Below are 26675 nucleotides of genomic sequence, written 5' to 3' on the forward strand. Positions count from 1 at the left end.
TGCCCCCCTGCCCCCAGCGCCTTTAGATCCTCACAGGTGAGTAGCGCACTTAAAAGAATACCTGATTGATTGATTGATTGAGAGCCCTGGTAGGTGCTACGGGGCCTCTTTTTCTGAAACCTTGCTTGTTGGAGGACCCCCGGACTTCAAGCACCCCTTTAAACTGTTGGGCCTCTTAATTACGCGTGGTTGTGCTGTATGTTGTTCTTTTTCTGCAAATATGTCTCTTTGTGCCTTCTGTGCTTTCTCACATCAGTTCCTATTGATTAACCCCTTGGGCGCGGCCGCGATTCTGCGCCTGTGCGGCGTTTTTTGAAGTGGGCGGGTTCATGACGGCCTCCAGCCGTCATCAACACACGCCCACCGTGATGCATGACGGCTGGGGCCGTCATCAGCATCGAAGGGGTTAAACATTGAGGAGGAGCAGTTTGACCTTTGCCCTTCCGCGTTTTTCTTTCGCCGCCATTTTAGGTATCTCATGGCAATAACCCTGATGAACCCTTAAGAAAAAAGTAACAAATCCAGGGTGACCCTTAAGTTAAGCATTTCCTGTGTGCGCGGAGAGCGGCCAGACTACCTGCTTGTAAAAATTTGTTTGGAATTATCACATAATAATCCTGTTTGTTATTAAGAGCTTCATGTCGCACTTTGTAGTTTCTTCGTGCTGCAAATAACAGGTGCTGCTACCACCCATTTTGATGCTATTCCGTCCATAGAACACGGTCCCAATGTTGCTGTGGCTCTAAATAGCAGGCCACGGTTGTTATAACCCAACTCAGTGGTACTCAAAGAAACGCTCCACTGTTCACCTGCTGTTTTCACGTTTACATTTGAGCCCACTTTGTCTGTTTTTGACAGATTTAAGCCTTCACTCAGTTCCACTGAAGTCGTGTTTGCATGATGTGGGTTAGAGCAACACCTTCAGGTTTTCACTGGGACACTTTTCACCAGCGAGAAATATATTCTAGAAAAACTGCCCAGAATGGGGGGGGGAACGGGCAAAGATCTGCTCCCAAACATCAATCTTTTATTTGTAATTTCCCCTTCCCTACGTATAAACGTATAACAATATGGAAATATTCACCTGGTAGTTACAGTATCACATTAGTATTTAATTTGAGCCGGTGGTATCCGGTGCTCGGCACCAGAACTTAATTGTCAACACGGCTCTTGTGTCAATCTGACACAAGGTGGCGCTGTCTGGCTAATGTAGAGATGACCACAACGCCAGTTAATTATTATTTCAATATACATAAAAAATTGCCATTACTCGTCGCCAAAGCCATTCTTATAGAGCTAGGGGCCTGAAATAGTCTGATTTGTCACACTTGTAAGGAGTGTGGTGGTTAGTATTTGTGTTTCTACTCTCATTGACAGCGCTGGCAGGGGCAATGTGTGGTACAAGCTGCAGCGGCCTCCGGGCGAGAGCCCTGACCCTTATGCGTTTTTTTTTTACATATTAAGCACTGAATACCCAGTATTAGTTAGATGTGGCGTAACAGCCAGAGCTGCTGATGTTGGAACTGGGAAACCAGGTTTGTGTCTATGCCTTTGCTCAAGATCCTGTGATTCTGGGCAAATCACCTAATTTCCCAGTGCCTACCAAAACTGCATGTGTCCTTGTGTAATGTAACTGGTGCTCATGTAAAGGGCTCCAATACCTACGGGTCGAGTTTGCGCAATATAAAACTTCAAAATAATAATAATAATTAAAGTGTGGTAGTACCACTTCACTTTTCCAAAGGATCTGATTATGAAGACATCACACTCAAATTTTTCTACCAAAACAATTACACATGGAAATTTTTCCAAGATGGGGGTTTATAGCTAGTCTATAAAAAAAAACAGTAAGAGTGACAGCGCTTAATTTGTAAAATAATAAGTGCCAGGGCCCTGACCAGGAGACCACTGCAGCTTGTGTCAACCATCACCCTTGTCATCGCTGCCAAAACAAATACTAACTATGTCTCTAGCCTGCAAGTGTGACAGTTCAGATTATTCCAGGTCCCCAAAGCGAAAGAAATGGCTTAGGAGGCAGGTATTAGTCATTTTTATGTATTTTGTATTCATAACAACCCTTGTTCTGTGTATCTCTAAATTAGATGAGCAGCTCCACCATGTGGCAGACTGTCATAGGTGCGTGTTGACAATAAAGTGCAAGTGCTGAGCACCGGAAACCACCTGCTCAAATGAAGCACTGAGTAGGAAGGCCCTTCCTAACTTCTTGTTTCAGAAAACCCGCACCAGGTGTTTGAAGGTCTCATTTCAAGAGCTTGGATTTCAGACCGGACGTGCTCGGACTGGGGGCATCTGCGCCCTGGGACCCTCCTGATCCCCCCGCACAAATCCTGGCTGTAGAGCACATTAGTAGGGATGAAGACAAGCTAATCTTTGAATTTAGAGTCTTACCCTCAGCAAACCTGCCTTTCCAGCCACCAGACCGCGCCATCGCGTATACAGACTCTAAGCATGCCAGAAAAAGCCTGACAGATGCTGCAATAGAAATTTCATTTGTTGAATTAAGTCGGTAGGACTCATTTAGGATTCACCAGAATATTTTAGATATCATCGCTCTGCAAAAATACAAAATTATAAAAAAAATTCTTTGTATACGGATATCCCAGTACTTAGATCAGGTCCCAGATTATTACTGTAATTAGAATCTTAGACACATTTGGTATTTTTTTTAATTTTTAATGTGACTTGTACTTACCTTGCATTGATTTTCCAGATACACCTTAGGCCATCTCTGCATTTACTCTCTTTGTAACCAAAACCTTCAACATATCTTTGCATAATAGGAATGTCCTTTACCTGCATGTGTAGAGGATTAAATAAGCTCTTTCACATGTAAGTGTGACTTATGTGAGCATATAGCTTCATGTTTTTTTTATTGGCGTGCAATTTTATGCCAGGATGGTGTAATATTTCATATATGTAAATCCCACTTTAGAGGTGGGGAGTGGTCGTTCATGAATAGTTATTTCCTGGGAATTTTTATTTTATATGTTTTATTCTTTTTATTTGTCAAATGTACAATGCATAGTAAAACTTTACAGTACATGTCGGTTTAATGCCTACTTCCGGGACAGTCCCCTTGTATCTTATCGGTTGTCGCACACATCTCGACAATGTCTAGCCTCTTAGCAGCTATGGAACGTCCAGCTCCAGTGCTGAACGTTCCATTGCGCAGGTGAGGTTCGAACGTCCAACGGCCGACGGCAGCACTCCTGAGGTAGTGGTGCCGTCGGCCGTTGGAATAGGCGCAGCACCTAAGAGGCTAGTTTGCATTTCAAGCACTCATTCCTGAGAAGTTTAGAAGCACCCACCCAAACGCCCCTTCCCATCCTGGAATTGGTGCTAGATTTCCAAAGGCAGGAGTAACCCCATTTCCAGAGTAGGAAGTAACACTAACAAAATTGGCTGGTGTCTGCGGAAAGCAGTTTCTCCATGGGGAAACATATTTTCTCCGTAGAGATAATAAATTATACAATTCCACAGGGGTGAGTTCATTTCACAAAGGGGTTACTGTGTATAATCTGTATACCTTACAATTATGCACGCTCAAATGGCTAAGCATTATTGCCAATGACTATATGATATTGCAACGCATGCATTTAAACGCATGCCTTTACAATGCGGTCAATACAACGACCGCGCTGTTACCACGCTTACCATTAAAACGCAAGTCATTACAACAACTTGCTGTAGGGGGCGCTGGAGTTTGGAATAGTATAATTACAAATTCAACAGCTAAAGCCCCCTAGAGCAAGTCATTGTAATGACTTGCATTGTAATGGTGGTAACAACGGGGTCGTTGTACTGACCGCGTTGTAATTGCTCAGCGTTGTACTGACAGCGTTGTAAATGCTGTTTCCCCTTATGGAATATTTTGAGAGTCCTTTCCCTTGAGACTATGTAACCCTACTGTCTATTCAGTGAAACTGGGAAAATACCTTAGTTGAATAGCGGAGTATCACCATTCAGTAACAAGGAAAGAGAAAATAAAGCACGGTGCATAGCAACTTTTATCAAGGGGGAAGAAAATAAATCTGGTATTCTGTGCTATTCTATGCTGCTATTCTGTTTACATATCCCACTGTATTTTGTTAACTCTTTTTTACCATTACTGTATATTTTTATCTACTCTCTATGTACCTCATGCTATTGCTGCTGTGCTTACTTTGTAAAGCGCTAAGTTGTCATGAACGTAAGCGCTAAGATGTCATGTTTGTTCCTTACCTCGGTAGACAACTATGCATCTACTCTCCCCTGCCTCACATCTCACTACCTCAGAACTGTTGTATTCACAAGTCTTACTGTCTATCGGATCCTTCTTTTTTACAATGTTGCTACCTATTTTTGTTTATGCATTAAATAACTGGGATACTTGTTGCTATTCTGTTTACATATCCCACCGTATACCGTTTACTTCTTTTACTGTTACTATATAGTTTTTTATCTACTCTCTACGTCCCTCTTGTTATTGTTCTTATGCTTACTCTGTATAGCGCTCTGATACCTTCAAGTCATGTTCGCGCTATACAAAACTCATAAAAAAATATATATATATAGGCTCCGAACGCGTAGGGCAAGGATTTGCCGATGATGAAAATTGATTAAAAAATTCACACGCATATTGAGTTTGGGCTCGGTTCTTTCCCAACGAATACACGAAATAGTTGGTGCAATATATATATATATATATATATATATTTTTGGAATACAAATCGCTCAAAAGCAGCGAGAGGGCACACCACGGCACTTGTCCATTTCCAGCCTCGCTGCAGCTCGACCTTTGTTCCCCAGAATATTTGGATCTGCCTCTGCCGACGCGTTTCGAGGCTAAGTACGCCTCTTCATCATGGGCTAGCAGCAAAAAGAACACTGATTAAACACCTCCTTTTTAACTTGTCATTTTAATCACATTAGCTCCCACAGTGGGCGTGGTACAATTCATTAGCATGGGAGTGTTTGTGGGAAATGTAGTCCCCTTTGGAGGTGCATCTTTTTTTTCCTGTAGTAGGTTCAGCGTAATTTCACCATTGTCTTAGGCTATTTTCTTACCCTTAGTAGGGAGGGAAATCACAAAGCCGAGCTTGATTTTGCAAAGAAGTACCGTGCTGCATCGGGTAGGAAGGGTTCCATCCTGCAGTCTATCAATGAAATCGAAGCGGAGCTCCTCTCCACGGCATGAGCAGCCGTGAGTAATTTTGGAATACAAATCGCTCAAAAGCAGCGAGAGGGCACACCACGGCACTTGTCCATTTCCAGCCTCGCTGCAGCTCGACCTTTGTTCCCCAGAATATTTGGATCTGCCTCTGCCGACGCGTTTCGAGGCTAAGTACGCCTCTTCATCATGGGCTAGCAGCAAAAAGAACACTGATTAAACACCTCCTTTTTAACTTGTCATTTTAATCACATTAGCTCCCACAGTGGGCGTGGTACAATTCATTAGCATGGGAGTGTTTGTGGGAAATGTAGTCCCCTTTGGAGGTGCATCTTTTTTTTCCTGTAGTAGGTTCAGCGTAATTTCACCATTGTCTTAGGCTATTTTCTTACCCTTAGTAGGGAGGGAAATCACAAAGCCGAGCTTGTACCACGCCCACTGTGGGAGCTAATGTGATTAAAATGACAAGTTAAAAAGGAGGTGTTTAATCAGTGTTCTTTTTGCTGCTAGCCCATGATGAAGAGGCGTACTTAGCCTCGAAACGCGTCGGCAGAGGCAGATCCAAATATTCTGGGGAACAAAGGTCGAGCTGCAGCGAGGCTGGAAATGGACAAGTGCCGTGGTGTGCCCTCTCGCTGCTTTTGAGCGATTTGTATTCCAAAATTACTCACGGCTGCTCATGCCGTGGAGAGGAGCTCCGCTTCGATTTCATTGATAGACTGCAGGATGGAACCCTTCCTACCCGATGCAGCACGGTACTTCTTTGCAAAATCAAGCTCGGCTTTGTGATTTCCCTCCCTACTAAGGGTAAGAAAATAGCCTAAGACAATGGTGAAATTACGCTGAACCTACTACAGGAAAAAAAAGATGCACCTCCAAAGGGGACTACATTTCCCACAAACACTCCCATGCTAATGAATTGTACCACGCCCACTGTGGGAGCTAATGTGATTAAAATGACAAGTTAAAAAGGAGGTGTTTAATCAGTGTTCTTTTTGCTGCTAGCCCATGATGAAGAGGCGTACTTAGCCTCGAAACGCGTCGGCAGAGGCAGATCCAAATATTCTGGGGAACAAAGGTCGAGCTGCAGCGAGGCTGGAAATGGACAAGTGCCGTGGTGTGCCCTCTCGCTGCTTTTGAGCGATTTGTATTCCAAAATTACTCACGGCTGCTCATGCCGTGGAGAGGAGCTCCGCTTCGATTTCATTGATAGACTGCAGGATGGAACCCTTCCTACCCGATGCAGCACGGTACTTCTTTGCAAAATCAAGCTCGGCTTTGTGATTTCCCTCCCTACTAAGGGTAAGAAAATAGCCTAAGACAATGGTGAAATTACGCTGAACCTACTACAGGAAAAAAAAGATGCACCTCCAAAGGGGACTACATTTCCCACAAACACTCCCATGCTAATGAATTGTACCACGCCCACTGTGGGAGCTAATGTGATTAAAATGACAAGTTAAAAAGGAGGTGTTTAATCAGTGTTCTTTTTGCTGCTAGCCCATGATGAAGAGGCGTACTTAGCCTCGAAACGCGTCGGCAGAGGCAGATCCAAATATTCTGGGGAACAAAGGTCGAGCTGCAGCGAGGCTGGAAATGGACAAGTGCCGTGGTGTGCCCTCTCGCTGCTTTTGAGCGATTTGTATTCCAAAATTACTCACGGCTGCTCATGCCGTGGAGAGGAGCTCCGCTTCGATTTCATTGATAGACTGCAGGATGGAACCCTTCCTACCCGATGCAGCACGGTACTTCTTTGCAAAATCAAGCTCGGCTTTGTGATTTCCCTCCCTAATAAGGGTAAGAAAATAGCCTAAGACAATGGTGAAATTACGCTGAACCTACTACAGGAAAAAAAAGATGCACCTCCAAAGGGGACTACATTTCCCACAAACACTCCCATGCTAATGAATTGTACCACGCCCACTGTGGGAGCTAATGTGATTAAAATGACAAGTTAAAAAGGAGGTGTTTAATCAGTGTTCTTTTTGCTGCTAGCCCATGATGAAGAGGCGTACTTAGCCTCGAAACGCGTCGGCAGAGGCAGATCCAAATATTCTGGGGAACAAAGGTCGAGCTGCAGCGAGGCTGGAAATGGACAAGTGCCGTGGTGTGCCCTCTCGCTGCTTTTGAGCGATTTGTATTCCAAAATATATATATATATATATATATATATATATATATATATATATATATATATATATATATATATATATATATATATATATATATATACTACTATTATAAAGGAAGAACTTTGAACCTTTGAGGTGGGTAAACTCGGGAACCACAGCGCCAATCCACACACCCGATACATCGTTGTAATCGTCAGGGTGTGCAGATGGACATAGGCTATATAAACTTCATAAATATACGTTATTTAAAAAATTTACCGAAAACAAAGTAGTCCCTTGGAAGAAGCGCCGGCCGTGACGTGCGTGCCCGACGTGAGGAGCGCGGGGAGGAGCGTCGTCCAGGAGCGCGAGGAGGACCGGCGGACATGGCGCGGGGAGGAGCGGTGAGGAGCGGCGGACAGGCGGTGAGGAGCGGCGGACAGGCGGGGAGGAGCGGTGAGCGGCGGATGAGGTAGGTTATTTATTTATTTATTTAGGAGCGGTGAGCGGCGGAAAAATTAAGCAAAAATGAAAATCGTGAGCAAGAGGAAGCAAACGGAGCATTACAAAAGTGAGCCAAACGGTGCATTACTGAAGGAAAAAGTTACGTGTGCAGGTTACAAAAGTGTACATTGTGAGCAAGAGGAAGCAAACGGAGCATTACAAAAGTGAGCCAAACGGTGCATTACAGGAGGAAAAAGTTACGTGTGCAGGTTACAAAAGCGTAGAAAGTAAACATAGAGGTATAGGAGGAAAAAGTGACGTGTGCAGGTAGCAAGAGAAAGCAAACGAAGCATTAAAAAAGTGAGCCAAACGGTGCATTACAGGAGGAAAAAGTTGCGCGTGCAGGTTACAAAAGCGTAGAAAGTAAACATAGAGGTATAGGAGGAAAAAGTGACGTGTGCAGGTAGCAAGAGAAAGCAAACGGAGCATTACAAAAGAGAGCCAAACAGTGCATTACAGGAGGAAAAAGATACGTGGGCAGGTTACAAAAGCGTACAAAGTAAACATAGAGGTATAATACTGCAATATATGGAGGAAGGCTCCGGGGGACCCACGGACAACGTCGGGGCGGGCGGGGGCCCTGAAGCCGAGTTGCTCCCGGACAACGTCGGGACGGGCTGCTAGTATATATATATATATATAATATATATTAGCGAGTGGCGATGACTCACGATAGGGGAAGTCCCTCCCCTCCCTCAACAATGGTAATAATTAGGATATAGTACTGTGCTCATCTGCGCATTGGGATTGCGGCATGGCATTATTCATATGTGCTTGTTTTAACAAAATATATTAAATCAAAACCAGGACGCAAGGGTTTACATTTGAGTAATATGAAAAAAGTGCACTGAAGAGAAACCCTGAATACTAGGAGAGTTAATGTTCACGTGCCATCTTTGAGGCTTTAAAGAGTGTTTTTCTCATGTTAATTTTGCTGTGCTGTGAAAAAAACTTCGAATTTTTACCTTTTCGCTAAAGCATGTGAATGTGCGTTTATTAGTACAGTTGCTCTAAATAACGTGTTATTGGGCCCCCGCTCTGGCATACTAGTGTTAGAGTCCTTAAAACAGGAAAAATAATGTTGTGGTTACTGTTTTAACCTTCCCTTTTTGGGTAGCTATTATTTCTCAGCATGAAATGGGGTCTGAAAATAGGAAGAGCAGGGCCCGCACACCCTGTGCCCAGTTGTTTACAGTCCAGATGCAACCGTGTGCCTGCACTGGGAACAGCACATTGGTGAGAGGTGGACTGGCTGTTTGAGGCTACCGGTCCACCATTCAATCTGCAGGCTGCGACCCCTCCTGAGTTTGAAAAGAGGCAGTGGTCCGCCTACAGGTGGGTGCCGTAAATAACTCCACCCATCTGAAGAGGAATGTTCTAAGGGACGTTAGGACCCCCTTACAGTGGGACACCTCTATGTGAGCCTCTTCACAGTCTCTTCCCTCTTTCTTAATTTTTATCCATCAATCCTTCTCTCCATACTTTGACTTTTTCTTAAGTTCTTTTATCATACATCCATCACATCCATACATCCAACCATCCATCCAGCCATCCATCCCTCCGTCCGTCCATACCAACCAACCAACCATTCATCCACCCATCCATACATCCAAACATCCATCCAGCCAGCCATCCATCCATCCATCCATCCATCCCTCCGTCCGTCCGTCCATCCATCTGTCCGTACAGCCATTCTTCCATCCCTCGGTCCGTCCAACAATGGTCAGGAGGGAGAGATGGGGAGGAAGATCTTTCTCCCACCTCACTCCCAAACTTTGGAACTCTTTGCCTCTGGAGTGTAGGTTGACGGAGAAAGAATTACAGTTCCGCAATGCAATTAAGACCTGGTTGTTTAAGCAATATCTCTAAGGCCCGGTTAGCCCCTTTTAAGTTATATGACCACTTAGAGCTGGGAAGCCTTTGGATAGCCATGCGCTTTATAAATCCGTAATATTAATAATAATAATAATACCAACCAACCATCCATACATAGATTCATACAACCATTCATCTATCCATCCATACGTACATCCAACCATCCATCCGTCTGTCCGTCCAACCTTCTATCTGTCCATCTGTCCGTCCATCCGGCCATCCATCCATCCATCCATCCATCCAACCATTCATCCAGCCAGCCATCCATCCATCATCCCTCCGTCTGTCTGTCCGTCCATCCATCTGTCTGTCCATCTGCCCGTCCAACCAACCATCAATCCATCCATCCATCCTTCATAATTTGTATTCCTTACTATATCTTTTTCATTCATTTGTGTCTCTACATTCATCCCTTCTCCATGAATCCACCATTCGTGGCTTAATGGAGAAAAGGGGTTAGCTGACTCCTCATCATCTAGCCCCCATCCATCCCTCCAGCCATCTCTGCATCCATACAGCCCTCTCTTCCTCTCTCTCTTTATCGTCACCACTCGGTCCCTCAACTTCAAGCGGTCATTTTGTCCGTCTTGCAGATCAGAGTCTCCGATCAAAGTAAAAAGATCCATAAATAACAACTATGGGGCATATTTACAAGGGCTTTATCTCTGCATTTTTGTCTTACAAAGTCCTAAAAACGTAGATAAAACCAGCGCCCTATTTACAAGAGGGTACTAACATGCATAATTGCATGTTAGCACCCTTTTTCCCAACGCCTCCTTTTGCATCTCCAATGAGGTGCAAAGTGGGCGTTACTGGGCACACCCCAGATGGACTACCTTGCAAATATCGCTGATGTTTACATCACGATATTTACAAGGAGGTCCACATGATTTTATCACACATTAGATTTTGTCGAAAACTGTTGTTCTCGCCAAAATCTAACATCTGCTAAAATCCTGATTTAGCCATCCCTAACATAGGGGGTGGATTATGGTGATACAAACCTGTGGGTCGTATCAGCAAGGTTATCGCCCTTTTGCAGGGAACATCAGTGGAAAGCCAGCGATGTTCCCTGCAAACGGGAGATAACCTCGCTATCTATGGGATTTTTATCGCCCTGGAGAAACGCGTTGTTAATTACGCGCTACCAGGGCAATAAATACCAGAGATAGCCTGCGATAATATAATTATCGCTAAGCACGGCCAGCGATGATTGTCGCTGGCGGTTGTTAACATGCCCCCAAATTGTTTCATATTACACAGAAGTACCTGCTCCCCCCGTTCGAGCTGCTAAATTGGGAGGGAAGGGGTTAATGGCTCTCCTGCAAGCCATATGTTCTTGTGCTTTCCTCTTCTCGCCCTTTCCCTCTACAGGAGCCTGCTGAGAGGTGTTGAGCATCAATCTAGTGCTGCTCTGAGGGTCTAAAGATGAGTGAAGGCATCTCGGCTGCACACGGCTTTCTGGTGACTATACCTCCCAGTGCTGTGGAGCATCTCAAATTGTTTGGCAATAAGGTGTTTCCTTGAGTTTTGATGGAGGGCCTTGTGTGTAAAGAAGGACAGTTTGGATAAGCACTGTTTCAGTCTGGAGTCAGTTCAGTGAGGACCGCCGGCATATGGGTAAAAAAGTATGGGTTGGCGAAACTCACATAATACAGCAAATTTACGGTGAAAATACGCTGAATTACACAAAACGTGAATCCTTCATTTTCTGCAGTATTTAAGCGCTAAGGGGCAGATTTACAAGAACTGGCGCATTTCTGCATATTAGCAGAGCTGCGCCAGTTAATTTGTGTGACGGAAAAATAGCCTTCCGCCACCATGGATGGGCCGCATTTACAATGTGGCGCAACATGGCGCACGGATAGACAGATGCGTCACCCATCTTTTGTTGGAAAGACAACGCATTGCCAGAGTTGTGTCATAAGCACGACGCAACTCTAGCAATGGTCAGGAATGCCTATTCCCATCATGCTGCATCACTCCTTACGGCTGCTTCAAGCAGGCGCAAGGTTTTGACGCAGTGGCGTCGTAAAAATGACTCCGCGAACTCTTGCAGATTTCACTGCGTCACTTATATGACCCTTTCTTGTGTCAGAACACCCACCCTGCATACATTATACATGACACAGGTATAATGTAGCACAGGGCTTTACAACATGACGCTTCTCCATAGATGCGTCACGTTGTAAATATGTTGCATCGTGGCGCATTGTTTACGACGCCGCTGCATCACAGAAGTGAAGCAACGGCGGCGTAAAGTTGGCACAAGGGGGTTGTAAATCTGCCCCTAAATGTGTCCTTGTGTCACTTTTTAGCACGCCAACACATTTCAACAAAAGCACAGCGAACAACGCAAGCTCACATTCTATTGTTCCCGTGCATTTTTGGTAAATTTTTACAATGAATTACCCCATTTGCTGTAAAACTTTACAGTGAAAAGATGCACAATTACGCAAAGCGGAAGAATTGTGCAATATTGGGAATTTCATGTAACAAGGGTAATGCAAAAATACGTGAATTACGCTGGTGTAATTCAAATTTTCCCACGCCGACAAAGAAGTTGGTTCCTGAGTTGCTTATTGTGCAGCACACAATGATGCCACGCGCTCTGTAATGTACTCCAGAAAAGCATTTCCATAGTCGAATCCAGACCTTGACTTATAATCTGAAGTAAATACTTCAGTTGTTCCTCATTACTAAACAACTTAAAAACAATGGGGCGATTCACAAAGGCATTTATGAGTATGTGACGTAGTACTCCTCTGGTGCCATTCAAATGTAGCAATTTTAGCTTGCGAATTTTGTTTAAGAATTCGCAAATAACCACCAACTTTCAGTTGATGGTAACTTGCGAATTCTTCCAGAAATGCACAAATTGGCATTTTTAAAGGTGGCATATGATGCACACACATGCCCATAGGGCATGTATGTGCGCCATATGCACACACATGTTCTTTTCAGGGGTGCACCCTTGCAATAATTCTCAAATTGCGATTAGCAAATTGCGAATTCGCAATTTGAGAATTATTTTGCATTCATTCCTATGGGCCTCCTGGCCCATAGGAATGCATTGGAAATTATTGCTTAATTGCGAATTCGCAAAATGCGAATTCGCAAATAAGGAAGCTTAAGGAATCGCAAATAAAAAGCGATTTTGCTCATACATACCATGTTGCATTTCCTAAATAGCGATTCCTTAAAATTCGCTATTTAGGAAATGCAAAATAGTTTGATGATACATATGGCCCTTACTCCTAAACGCCTTTGTACATTGCCTCTAAAACATCTAAAAAGGAAACAAAATGGGAATATCCAGAGAATATTCATATACAGGAAAAGAAAACATTGCACTTTAGTAATAGGCTGTTGAAAATTGCAGTACCGAATCACAAATGCATTTTTGAGTAGGTAAAGTATTACTTCTGTAGCATTATTAAATATTTTTGTATATAGGTCCTTTTATTGTCTAATGCCAACTCTGCCTTAATGAAACCACATAGGGCTTTGCTAGCATTGTTTTAGGAACAGATTTCCATTGATTTATGAGGCCCTTTCCCTGCTCCCATCCAGCTGTTTTCTACCTGAATATTTCAGTCTGGTTTTTTGAAGTATCAATAATTGTTCAAAATCCTCAAATTCAGGCCAATCTTCATTTGCAAATATTTCATACTCAAAGATTTTGGATCTTAGTTGAATAAGGGCAGAAACAAGACGCCGGTCTAAAAATGGCGGCTGTCTTGCCTACTTCCCTCAATGTTCCACTGCCCTACAAGGATGGCGGAAGACCGACTGCACCTGTAAGGAGCCTCCCCTGACTTTGCATCAGGTGCATCATGCAATGAGGTTGATGAGCACAAAAATTAAGGCGAGACAAACTCCTGGGGCCTTATTTATGAGGCCTTGCGTCAATTTTGCGCCGCCGGTGCGTCACTTTTTGTGACGCACCAGCGGTGTAAAAAATGTGCCTCGTTGCGCCATATTTAAAAAGTGACGCATCTAGGTAGATGCGTCACTTTTTAAACCCCTGCGCCACATTATACCTGCGTCAGGTATAATGTATGCAAGGGGGGGGGGGGGGCGTTCCCCCGCAAAAAGCCTCGTAATAGTGATGCAGTGAAATCTATGAGATTTCACTGCGTCACTTTTAGGACGCCGTTGCGTCAAAATCTTGCGCCTGCCTCACAGCAGGCGTAAGACTGACGCAGGCCCTTTCACTTGGGGCTTGTCCCATGTGAAAGGATGCATTGCTGGAGTTGCATCACTTTTGTGACACACTCCAGCAATGCGTCACTTTTGCGCTTACAGATACGTCAGAAATACTGACGTATCTGTAACTCCTTGCGACATGATGCGTCATACATTAAATATGACGCATCAGGAATGTCGTAAGGAGTGCGCAGTGAAAAGTGACGCATCGCTGTTTTCACGCAGCAATGCGTCACTTTTCATAAATAAGGCCCCCGAAATTGGGAAACTTCCAACATCAGGAAAGTCCATCATGTGGTGCATTCCAGCCTTTCCTCAGACAAGCTTCCTCAACATGGGCAACAGAACTTCCAGCTAGCCAGGGACACTCCACATGAGGGCACTGGTAATGTAACCCCACTTTGGGAGTACACCTCCAGGCCTTACATTGACTGAAAGGAATTCTACCATGCCAGATGCATCCACTTCATGGAGCTTTTCCTCTCAACATTGCTGCACTAGTGGGGAAATCCCTGCCACCTTCTTTTTATAGAGCAAACACAACAAGATACTGGGCGGAGTGCTGAAACCTTTGAACCACTCACCCCTGGCCTGGCAGTGCGAGATGGACTGTTCTTGTGGGGCGAAGGGTCAAGACTGATTTGCATATGGCTGGGTTTAAACTGGAATGGCATGAGGAACAAAAACTATGGATTTTAGACCTGATCTCTGTACTGGACATGAATGTTTGACATTGTTTCAGCATGCCGTCCATTCATTGTTCTTTTTGCGTTTGTTGCCCTAAGTGGGAAGGGTATGCCCAGATGTGGGTCCCGTCCTTACCATGCCACTGGAGTCAAGGTAGCCTGGCTGATGAGGATAGATACCCTGAAACCAGTCCAAGGATGCTTGTTTCTGGTCCAGTGTGGGCCTGGTCTGGCAGTTCGGGCTAGACTGTTCCGATGGGGAGCAGGGTCAAGACTGATTTATATATGGTTGGGTTTAAACTGGAATGGCATGGGGGGCAACACAATGATGGATTTAGGCCCAGATCTCTGCACTGGGGTCAATGTTTGACATTGTTCAACATTCTGTCCATCAATTGTTCTTTTTGCCTTCTTTTTTATTCAGCAGGCCTTTCTTTAACAGTGTGGTGGGGGTGAGACCTTTGTTAAACTGGGGAGTGAAGATCTTCAATTTTAGAGGCAGATGTAGTCACATAAGAGTTTGTATTTATGTTAAAGAGCACCTGGCTTTGAGCCAAATTATTTTCTCTGGAGGGCCAATTACATTATTTTATTTCCAAAGATAATTTTTTCACTTACATCAATGTACCCAAAGCTGGTCATCAGTAAGTTTGTTGAAAGTTGTCCAAGTTTCATGTTACACCGAAGAAGATGGGTCTGTATCAAGCTCTTCCATGTCACTTCCTCTGGGAAATCCCTATGGTGGCTTAAGTAGGCGGGGAGCCTCTGAATCAAATATCTGTCTCTGTACCCCAATGTCTTCTAAAACCTTGATAAAACCGAACTGGCCAAGTTGTTACAGCCGTATTGTCCAGCTCGTGCTCCTTGCTCGATGGCCCTTGCTGTCCCAGAATCAATAAAATCTCCTAGGATTTTCAGAAATGTGTGATCTTGGCTTCCACATTATGGAATAACCTGCCATTACCACTACCCAGTATTCAGGATGGTGTCTCTTCCAGGAAGTCCTTCAAAACTGTCCTATTTTGCTAACTCTCACTGGCTCTCTGTACCTCTTTTCCTGCTTCTTCCAGTTTGTGCATGGACCTCAGCGCCAAGAGGCCCTCGAGTGCATGTGTGCGCTATAAATAAATCAAATCAGCTAAATCATTGACCTTCATTCTTTTCAGTCATCATGTCCTGAAACTTTACAAATGTGTGTCGTTGAGAAGTCGGACAGTCCACGTTACCACATAGTGCTGAGCATTCGTTTACTACATATGTCACATCTGCAAGTAAAAGCAGTATTACCCTCTAGCTAAAAATCTGTGAAAATGGTAAAAATACATAACACCGACAATATCTATTTTTACAATTTCCGCACAAACCTTTCTTTATTTGAAACTATAACCTTAGGGTGCTGAAGTGTTTTTACTTTTCTTGATGAAGTAGGACAGAAAGAGGACGCAAAAAACTTGCAGTCTTGATTTTTCCACAAAAAATCTCAACAAATGTTTGCTGCCTACAATGTCACGCCATCTTGTCTTGGCACGTCATTTTTTCTCGTCTCTAATTAGGCGGAGAGGGTTGTGAAAGGTCTGCTAACCTTCTTCAATCCATCACATGAAAATTCGACAGAAAGTCAAAATCAGGAATTTTACAGAGTGTCAAAGAATATTATTGCACCGATCACATGAGCCCAAAGGGCCTGGGCTGGTTAAACACCCCAAGCAGGTTAGAACTCTGTTTCCTTACATTAACTTTAGTTAGCTATCACTATGGTTAGTGTTCAACCAGCAAACTAGACATTAGATGCTAGAAATGATTGAACCCTGTCCCCAACTCAAGCCATTGAGCTATCCAATTCAAAAAAGTAAGTGACTTTTTGGATATTTTCTGCTTAATGTCGAATTTTGAGATTTTTTTCATATTTTTCTTAAAGGTACACCTTGAAAACTAACTGTCAAAGTGAGCACGTCACAGCATAAGGCTACAAATTGTACAGTATTATAACACATGTGCCAGAAACAGACGAATTAATATGAACTCTTTAATTCAAAGAAAGTCACGCACTTAATCTACCGTATGGTGCAATTGAGTCAGGTTTACATAATCAAATGTAAATATACGGATATTACCAGCCGAAAAGCATTATACGTAAATTAGCCTCATATATTTTCCTCGTGACAATAATGAAGACCAAACAGGATTTTACCATCTGTGACGTCGACAAGCCCCGCCCTAATGCAACATGGAAATATCATTGCAATGAATGGTTCTCCATTTGCTCAATGTATGTTATTTCTGAATTTTTCAAATGTCACTTACTGTGGTGTTGACGCCGTCCAGCCCCTCTGGTGCGCCACAAGAAGTGCGCGCGAAACTCCCTCAGCCGTGTCTTGTTCCTCACAGTTTGAAATCCCTTGGATCAGGGGGTTGGCGTTTTAGATCGGATTAGGTCGAGGGGTTAAGAGATTACCTCACACACAGGGATTAACGCGCGGAACTGTAACTAACATTGACTTTTCTGTAAATACAATACTCTTTAAGCCCCGGTCTTCACGGGCCCAGCGTGGGTGTTGCCCCCTGGAGGTAGTAGGCCTCTGTCCCGGTCCTGACGCACTCAAAATTCAGAACGGGGGTTTACAAGGCCTATACTCAATCGTCCTGAAGTGATACAGTAAAACGTAGAATGTGAAAAGTCACGTGGGAAATGCTTTCCAACTGCCTCGCCTGGTTAGTAAAATACATGGGCCTCATTTATGAAAAGTGACGCATCGCTGCGTGAAAACAGCGATGCGTCACTTTTCACTGCGCACTCCTTGCGACATTCCTGATGCGTCATATTTAATGTATGACGCATCATGTCGCAAGGACTTACAGATACGTCAGTATTTCTGACGTATCTGTAAGCGCAAAAAGTGACGCATTGCTGGAGTGTGTCACAAAAGTGACGCAACTCCAGCAATGCGTCCTTTCACATGGGGAAAGCCCCATGTGAAAGGGCCTGCATCAGTCTTACACCTGCTGTGAGGCAGGCGCAAGATTTTGACGCAACAGCATCCTAAAAGTGACGTAGTGAAATCTCATAGATTTCACTGCGTCACTATTACGAGGCTTTTTGCGGGGGAACGCCCCCTCTGCATACATTATACCTGACGCAGGTATAATGTGGCGCAGGGGTTTAAAAAGTGACGCATCTACCTAGATGCGTCACTTTTTAAATATGGCGCAACAAGGCGCATATTTTACGCCGCTGGTGCGTCACAAAAAGTGACGCACCGGCGGCGCAAAACTGACGCAAGGCCTCATAAATAAGGGCCCATGTATTTCGGGTTTTGACCCCCTCGTTAAATCCATGAACTAAACTTTACCCTGGTGTATGATAGTTCATTGTGGTAAAGGGCAAGTCAAAACTCACAAAACGTGTGAAAAAAGCATGGGGCATATTATCAAGCCTGGGCGATAAAATTATCGCCGCTTTATCGGCAGGAAACTGCTGATACAGTGGCGATAATGGGCTTGATAATATGCTCTATGAAATTCCAATCGAAGCTCATGTTAAATGTGAAGGACATCAAACATGAGCTTCGATTGGAATTCCATAGAGCATATTATCAAGCCCATTATCGCCACTTTATCTGCAGTTTCCTGCCGATAAAGCGGCGATAATTTTATCGCCCAGGCTTGATAATATGCCCCCATATTCTTAAAAGGCGTATTCAGGTGTCCATTATCGCTCAGTGCATTGTGAGAATGGCATCTTCATAGCGTGGCTGTACACATGCCTAACAGGGAGACACACTCCCCTGTAGAGACTGCTTAGTTTGTAAAAGAATAGGTGTCGGAGACGAATTTATTTCAGAAGCCCACCGATGTCGCTGCCAAATGTCAAAGTAGTTGACTACCAAAGCGGCCTAGTCTTGATTCCGCCTCCTGCCTCTTTCATTCACCACCAGACACTCCCTGCCTCTTTGTCTCACTCTTGCAGGTTCACCCTTGCTTTCTGCTTTTTAATTTGTTTTTCTGTATTCTGTTCCTCATTCTTTGCCATGAAGCTGCCTTTCTCTCTCTTGTTCTGGGTTAAAGTCTGATGTTTTAAACAGTGGTGACTGCTCCCGTAGTAGTGGGGCAGGGAGGGAGGGGGATAAAAAAAAAAAGATCACTTACCACGCCCTCTCCTCCCTCCTTTCCTTCCTCTTCCTTTCGTGTGAACAGGAAGCAGGAAGCACCCAGGCTCCCCTAAACCAATCCCAATGCTGCAAAGCAGCGTTGTGATTGGTCTGAGTGGCGTAGTTCGGCGGAAATTGGCGCGCAGACAGGGACCGAGAGCCTGGGTGTGTTCTCCACCCACGCTGTACAGTACAGCCGGTGGAGAACATGAAAGTGCGCATGTCTGGCCGCCCCAAGACGGCCAGCTAATAAATCAGGCGCACTTAGAGAGTACCACCACTCCTCCCCCCGTTATGCCCAGCCCTGCCCCGCAAAACTGCCTCAGCACAGAAAAATAAAATGCTAATAACATTGTGTTATCATTTTATTTTTAATTTTTTTGAAGTGCTGAAAAGCAGTGGGGTGATGCTCCTCCCATTAGCAGAGGGGCCGCCCTGTTTTAAAAAAGGTGCTGGGCCCCACCTGCAACCACCACAACAAATTAAGCACTGGTTATATGTATTATCTCTTGTTTTAGAACTTTGCTGTGTGCTAGAGGTAGTGTGCACAGGGCAGTGCAAATGTCTCAAATGAATGCAACTGGCAGACAGGACCTAACTAAATGTGTTGCAAGATCCAGGTAGCTTGCCCGCAGATATGCTTTAGAAGACAATCATGCTTATCTTTTTAAGGATGTGTGATTAGTTGTGTATATCTGATACACCTTGTTGGAAATTGCGTTTCTGGTTGGCAGAGTATGCATCTTGTAAAAACAGAACCCACAATCGTAGGCGGGTTAAGTCAGAATCACAGCAAAAATTAACCTGTGCTCACCCTCTGGTAGCTTGGCACAGAGCAGGCAGACTTAATTTAAGAGCCAATGTGTAAAGTATTTGTGTATCACATCAAACAGCACAAAAAGACTCAACACCAGTATAGAAAAATAGATTATTATATTTTGACCAAAACAAGAACAAAACGACAAAGATCCAATAAGTAGAAGTCAAGATGTGAATTTTAAAAGAATATGTGTCAAAATAAAGTTTAGAAGCAAATGTTGCTTTAGGGTTACTGTAAGTTGTGCTGGACAGGGACAAAGTCAAGAGTTCAAGAGTTCAAGCCACCCTGCGTTGTAGGGGTAGATTCACTTCCCTTGGAAACAGTACAGTTTGGTGAGTTAGATTGTTGGATGCATTTCATGTCTCCATTAATTCATATGTTGAATGGAGTGCGGTGTGTTATGCTCAATAGGATGCAGTTCAGTGAATCAGGTAACGGTCTTGAAGGTGCAGAGTACTGAATTGGCTTAAAGTCCCTAGAATGGAGTTCATTTGGTGAACTAGTGCCTCGAGGTGAATTGTAATGTGCCCCTATAGTGCAATAACAAGTCTTAGCGGCAGTGGATTCAAAATGGAATGCGGTGTGGTGGGTCCATGTCACTAGAATGCAGTGCAGTGTGGAGGGAGTGTAATTCAGATCTCTCTGATGGTTTCAGATTCTGGGATGCAGTACTAGGGTACTACCGTCCATAGGCTTCAGGTTGGTATCCATAGGATGCGACACATAGTAATGGGCAGATGCTCCTCATATGTCATGCAGTGTGACATGCTAGTGTCTCTAAGGGGCAGTGTGGTAGGTTAGTGGTGGTGTGATGTTACCAGGGTGCTATGTGGTTACTTCTCCTAGCATTCAGGGAAATGCAGTGGGTTATCATCCCTATGGTACCTGATCATGTAATAGTGTCCCTTAACATGCAGTAATGTTTGCTCAGTTACTGCCCCTAAGATTACAAGCAACATGGTGAATAGCAGCTGCTAGGGTAATGTGTGATATGGGGGTAGTGTTCCTAAAATTCAGTGTCTTGTGGTGTATTAGTGTTCCTATTGTGTAGTGCAGGGTTATGGATGAGTGGAATATGTCTCATTACATCGCATGCTTTTACAACGTGGTTGTTATAATGACTGCGTTGTTAGTACGTGATGCATTTATATCGCAAGTCATTACAACGACTTGCACTAGGGGGTGCGCTGGACTTATGAATAGTATTAATTACTGTTCCTACTCCAGTTTGCTCAATAGTAGGGAAGGTGTTGAAATTAATTTCCAATACCTCAGTGCCCCCTAGTGCAAGTCGTCGTAATGACTTGCGATGTAAATGCATAGCGTACTAACATCGCGTTCGTTGTAACAACCGCGTTGTAATAGTAGCGCGATGTAATAACAGCGTTGTAAATGCTGTTTCCCGGATGAGTGCCTCTAGAATTCAGTGCAATATGCAGGAGGTGTATCAGTACAGTAAAATGCAATGCACGCTGATGTGTTAGAGCTTCTAGGCTGGAGTGTATTGTGAGGCATTGATGCCACTGATATACAATGCAGTGTAAAGGGTTAGTGCCCCTCGGATTAAGTGTAGTGAGGTGAAGTGCACATGAGAAGCTGTAGAGCATCGTTGGCAAAAGCTCTTTGGATGCAGTGCTACCGCCCTTCCCCCTAACTATGCTATAGTTAGAAGGGACCGTGAGGGTCAAGTGGGCGGGGCAATCGCTATTATATTCAATAGAGAGCTCACATGCACTCTGGAACCCGTCAACATCCCTGATTGTGAAGCGGCTTTTTTTTAAATCACTCTTAACCCCAACTTTACAGCTTCTGGCATTCTTATATATAGGCCTTCTGGGAATGCCAATACATGGGCCGCAAATCTGGCTAACTACATCACACCTTTTCATCTCTCCTCCAAAAACTTTTCTCTTCTGGGAGATTTGAATCTGCATTTCGACGACCCCACTAGCGTGGCAGGCACAAACTTACTAGACGACCTAGCAGCACTGAACTTAACGTTACTTAACTCTGGGCCTACCCACAGGGCAGGACACCTGTTGGATCCCATCTTTTCCAACATTCCTGAACTAACTTGGCTAAATACGATACCAATTTGGTGGTCAGACCACTATCTTATCCACTTCTGCCTAAATCTGCCAACACCTTACAAATCGAACAACACCTGGCCGATATCCTTCATGAGAAACTGGAAGTTGCTTGATGTTGAAAAACTCAACAAAACTTTAGCTAAGGATCTACCGGCCCCTGGCTCTGATATAGAAAGCATTGCCATGACCACACAATCATGGCTTGAAAATGCCGTCGATAGCTGCCTCCCCCTATCTAAGTTAAAAGCTAACACCCATCGTCCCCCAGCCCCCTGGTTTACTGAGTCCCTGAAGACCGAAAAATCCAAATGTAAAACTCTCGAAAGAAAGTAGCGCAAGGACTACGCTTATGACAAAAAAGTGACATACCATAAAGCCAGAAATGAACACCACTCCGCCTGTACTAAAGCTCGTGCCCTTTACGTGGCAAACACCATTGATACGGCGCCCAACAAGGCAAAAACGCTTTTTAACACAGTCAAAGATCTTGCAGGTGCAAATACGACTGCTACAGCCCGCCCTTTGAACAAAAAACAATGTCAAGACCTCGCGTTCTTTTTCAATGATAAAATTGAGAAAATCATCTCAGATATCACCAGTAACACCTCCGTTCACGACCCTGAAGAGGAAATGCCCCCTTGGTCAACCGAAATTAATACCCTCGAACACTGGCCTCCCATCACCTTGGAATCACTTACATCCTCCCTCAAGACCATCAGATCTGGCTCCCCCCATGATCCACTACCCGCCACTGTTTTCAGACAAATTGATGTCCCCTCCCTGACCATCATTGACGAAACTCTAAATTCTTCTCTTCAGCTTTCCGCAGTTCCATCACGCTGGTAACACGCTATGGTCAGCCCACTCCTGAAAAAACCTACAGCCAACCCCGAACTACTCGCAAACTACCGACCCATATCTCTCCTCCCCATCTTTTCAAAACTGCTTGAAAGACACATTCACTCCGCCCTTACTCTCTTCACCGATGCAAACTCCCTCCTTCACCCTTCACAGTCTGGTTTCAGAGCGGGCTTCTCCACTGAAACAGCTCTACTGGGAGTAACCGAAACCACCAGGAAACTCCTAGATGATGGTCAGACAGTCGCACTCATTCTGTTAGATTTGAGTGCAGCTTTTGACACCATCTCTCACACCAAACTTCTGGCCACACTGGGGAGAAACGGTATCCGGGGTGAAGCACTTAAATGGATTGAGTCTTTTCTGTCCCATAGAACATTTCAGATCACATCCTCCATCTCGTGTTCTGACACAGTCAGCGCCCCTCATGGAGTACCGCAGGGCTCCATTTTGAGCCCACTGTTTTTTAATCTCTACCTTAGACCCCTGGCGGATCTAGCTGACCGGTCAGGACTCACCCTTATGACATACGCAGATGACTCTCAAATCATCTTCTCACTGTCAGAGTCAAATCCAACGGCCCCATCCCTTCTCAAACAAGGGCTTCAAAATATCTTCAGCTGGATGTCTTCTAACCAGCTGAAGCTAAACGGTGACAAAACCGAAGTCCTCCTCTTGGGGAAAAACAAAGACCTATGGAACTCCGTTCACTGGCCCTCCGAGCTAGGCATCATCCCCACCCCTGCTACCCACGTAAGAAATCTAGGGGTCACCATCGACAATGCCCTATCGATGAAACAACAAGCAAATAAAGTGGTAGGCCTGTGTTTCACCATCTTGAAATGGCTGAAAAAAATCCTATGGATGCTGCCCCTTGCAACTCAAAAGACCGTAGTCAGCGCACTCATCACATCCCGTCTTGACTACGGCAACATTCTCTATTTGGGCTCAAATCAAGCTGTCATCAAACGGCTACAATTGGTCCAAAATTCGGCCGCAAGATTACTTTGCAAGATTCCAAAAACTGCCAGTGTGTCAAAACATCTGAATGACTTACATTGGCTCAGGGTAGAAAACCGCATCAGGTTCAAAGCCCTGAGCTACATGTTTAGGATCAAATCCGGCACCGCTCCGAAGTATCTGCAATCCCTAGCGACTCCCTACATCCCGGGAAGAGAACTGCGTTCCCAGACCGCAGCATACTTTGCGACCCTGAGATTCAAACTAGCGAGAATGGGAGGTAGATCCTTCTCTGTCCTAGGGCCCTCTCTTTGGAACAAACTTCCCCCTCATATTCGCAAGGAAGGAAATTATGCTAGATTCAGAAAGAACATAAAGACCTGGCTCTTCCAGAAATAAAATATAATGCCCCTTTTTCCCCTACTTCTGTGCATCGATAAGTCATCGGCGCCGGGAAACCCTATTTGGGTAGCTGTGCGCCATACAAATGCAAAAAATAAATAAATAAATAAATAAATAAATAAATAAAGTGCATAGTAACAGGTTAGGGCTGAAAGGATGCAGTAGATGTTTAGGGTTGGTGGCACTATAAGTCAGTACTACATGGTTTGTGTAGTGGGTTAAAACTCTCAAATCACCGTGCAGTGGGCTAGTATACCTCCGCTGCAGTACAGTGTTGTAGGTGGGTAATTCTATGATGCAGGGCAGTGTAATGGACCTGTGACCCATGGATACAGTGCAGTGAGAAGGGTTTATATCTCTAAGGTGCTGTACAATGCGGTGTCCTATGCCTTCAGAATGAGACCCATGCTGTGGTTTATTGCTCCAAGAAGGAAGTTACATGTGCTCAAATGATGTTCCTAAAATGCCTTGAAAAGAGCCCTTTAATGTAGGGCAGGGGCTGGTGACTCTATGGGGGGTTAGGCCCTTTTAGATGCAGTGTGGTGCAGTAGGTTATAGGCAGGAGTTAAGCTGTAATGGAAGGCTAAATTATCCGGCAAGATTGACTAAATTATGTAACAAGACAAGGCAAATAATCTGGCACAATGCTGCACATTTTGTGGTATTATGCTGCATTTGGTAATTTTACTACGCATTATTACCACTGTATGGGCAGATGAGTCATCTCATTAGGTACACTTTAACACTTTACTAGAGCAATCAGCAACTTAATGATCATTAGTTGACCTATGGAAAAGGTCTACCACTGCAGGATTATGCTGAAATCAGCAAATTATGTAGCGGAGTCTGGATTAAGTGACAGTAACGAAAAATGCATTATGTGGAAAATGCCGCCGAATTTCATAATTCCATTGGCCATTGCTATAGTGTGTATGATGTAACACAACTTGGTGAGTTGGGGTCTTCAAGATGAATACTGCATTAAGCAGCACACACAGAAGTGACAAAATGGCATTTAAAGATTGTTTCACCAGAAGTAGTTCCCAGTGTCCTTCAACTCCACTTCCTGTCCTCCAGTGTCCTTCTGCTCCACTTCCTGTCCTCCAGTGTCCTTCTGCTCCACTTCCTGTCCTCCAGGTTCCTTCTGCTCCACTTCCTGTCCTCCAGGTTCCTTCTGCTCCACTTCCTGTCCTCCAGTGTCCTTCTGCTCCACTTCCTGTCCTCCAGTGTCCTTCTGCTCCACTTCCTGTCCTCCAGTGTCCTTCTGCTCCACTTCCTGTCCTCCAGGTTCCTTCTGCTCAACTTCCTGTCCTCCTCTCCCATCCCCAGAGTGGTGTCCAGTGTCCGGGGAGTAGTGACGTTGACACTCGATGGCCACAGGGACATAATCCCTTGCTTCATACACGGCAGCTGCAATTTCCAATTCTGGACAGTTGTTTCTGATCCAAAAATGTATGACTCTTCTCCCCGGAATGCCCATTAAACACATAGATCCAGCTATACCAAGTTAAGTCAAGGCAAAAGAGTCAGCAGAAGGACCAGGTGTGGAAAAGGAGGAGGAAAGGGGGTTAGGGCAGGCCTGACCATGCACAAGGGGACACCTTCTGCTCTCCTTGTGCTGCTGCAGGGTGGAGCAGACAGGGGCAGTGCCTGTCCCTGCAGCATTAAACAATGTCTGGGGTCTCCAGGCTCACAATCATCAGGTCTGGAGTTTTCAGAAATGACAATTCCAGGCCCAGAAACACTCAAAATAGCAGGCAGGGGAATTTCACTGAGTTATTGCTCTGGATAAAATTCTGCCACTCATAATGAGGACCTAAATTATTGGGGGGAACTTTTTTGCAATGTCCCATTGCCTTTCCCTCAATGAGGCTCATTGACTGTTATTGGTGCAACGTGAACTGTGGGACAGAGCAAGGGTTTTTAGAAAGTGGCGCACAGCTTAAAAGTGACGCTAGTAATCAACGTGTAAGGTTTCTTGTTTTGCGAGGTGCAAATAGAGGCAAGGGGATAAACCCTATAACCCCACAGAAGAGCACTAACAGGAGTCAGTACTTGAGAATTTTAACAGACACGATGCCTATGCAAACTCGGATAATAAACATAAATATCGTAGTCGTTGTTGACAGTGTTTGTAGAGACAAAAGCTAGTAAAAAACACCCTTAAACAGTACGTAACACGATAAATCTCATTAGATAAGAAGCCCGGCAGGGTAAATGCATGTGACTCCTAATTTCCGTAAGGCGGAGCGGGTGTGAGGACGGGTGCGTCCTGAATGAAATCCTGGTGTGCGCCCGGGGCTTATATGGCGCACACCAGGATTTCATTCAGGACGCACCCGTCCTCACACCCCCTCCCCCTTACGGAAATTAGGAGTCACATGCATTTACCCCGCCGGACTTCTTATCTAATGAGATTTTTTAAACCATTAATTCTTGATTACCACATATCATTTGCTTTTGTTTGAAGATTTAAGTTAGGTACCAATTCGAATTCCACTTGAGAATCTCCACATACAGACAAGACGTCATTTTCACCGGTCCTGGGCCCTTCGGGTCAGAATTATCACCAATAGAGTGACCTTTCAATTAGTTCCCGTACGGTACACCCCTAAGGAGTCGTAGACAGACTGTGCCATACGCGACGAAACACGTGTCGGCTGGTCTTTCCGTGTCTGAACAATAAAAGACACTGCATCAATGCTGGATCAATCGTGTTACATACTGTTTATTGGTGTTTTTTACTAGCTTTTGTCTCTACAAACACTGTCAATAACGACTACGATATTTATGTTTATTATACGAGTGTGCATGGGCATTGTGTCTGTTAAAATTGGTGCAA

General features: G+C 44.5%; 1 protein-coding gene across 2 annotated transcripts in view; it reads right to left on the reverse strand.

Moving 5' to 3' along the window:
* Positions 1–26675, reverse strand: part of SAMD7 (sterile alpha motif domain containing 7) — a 158151-nt gene that overhangs the window by 73093 nt on the left and 58383 nt on the right. The window contains exon 1 of one of the 2 annotated variants that reach the window (XM_086944305.1): positions 16860–16925. The exons of the other annotated variant lie outside the window; for it this stretch is intronic. The gene's annotated coding sequence lies outside the window, so the exon portion shown is untranslated. Of the gene's footprint in view, positions 1–16859; positions 16926–26675 lie in introns of those variants that run through there. 2 annotated transcript variants of the gene reach the window in all.

Source organism: Lissotriton vulgaris, chromosome 11 (genome assembly GCF_964263255.1).
Source record: "Lissotriton vulgaris chromosome 11, aLisVul1.2, whole genome shotgun sequence".
NCBI lineage: Eukaryota > Metazoa > Chordata > Amphibia > Caudata > Salamandridae > Lissotriton > Lissotriton vulgaris.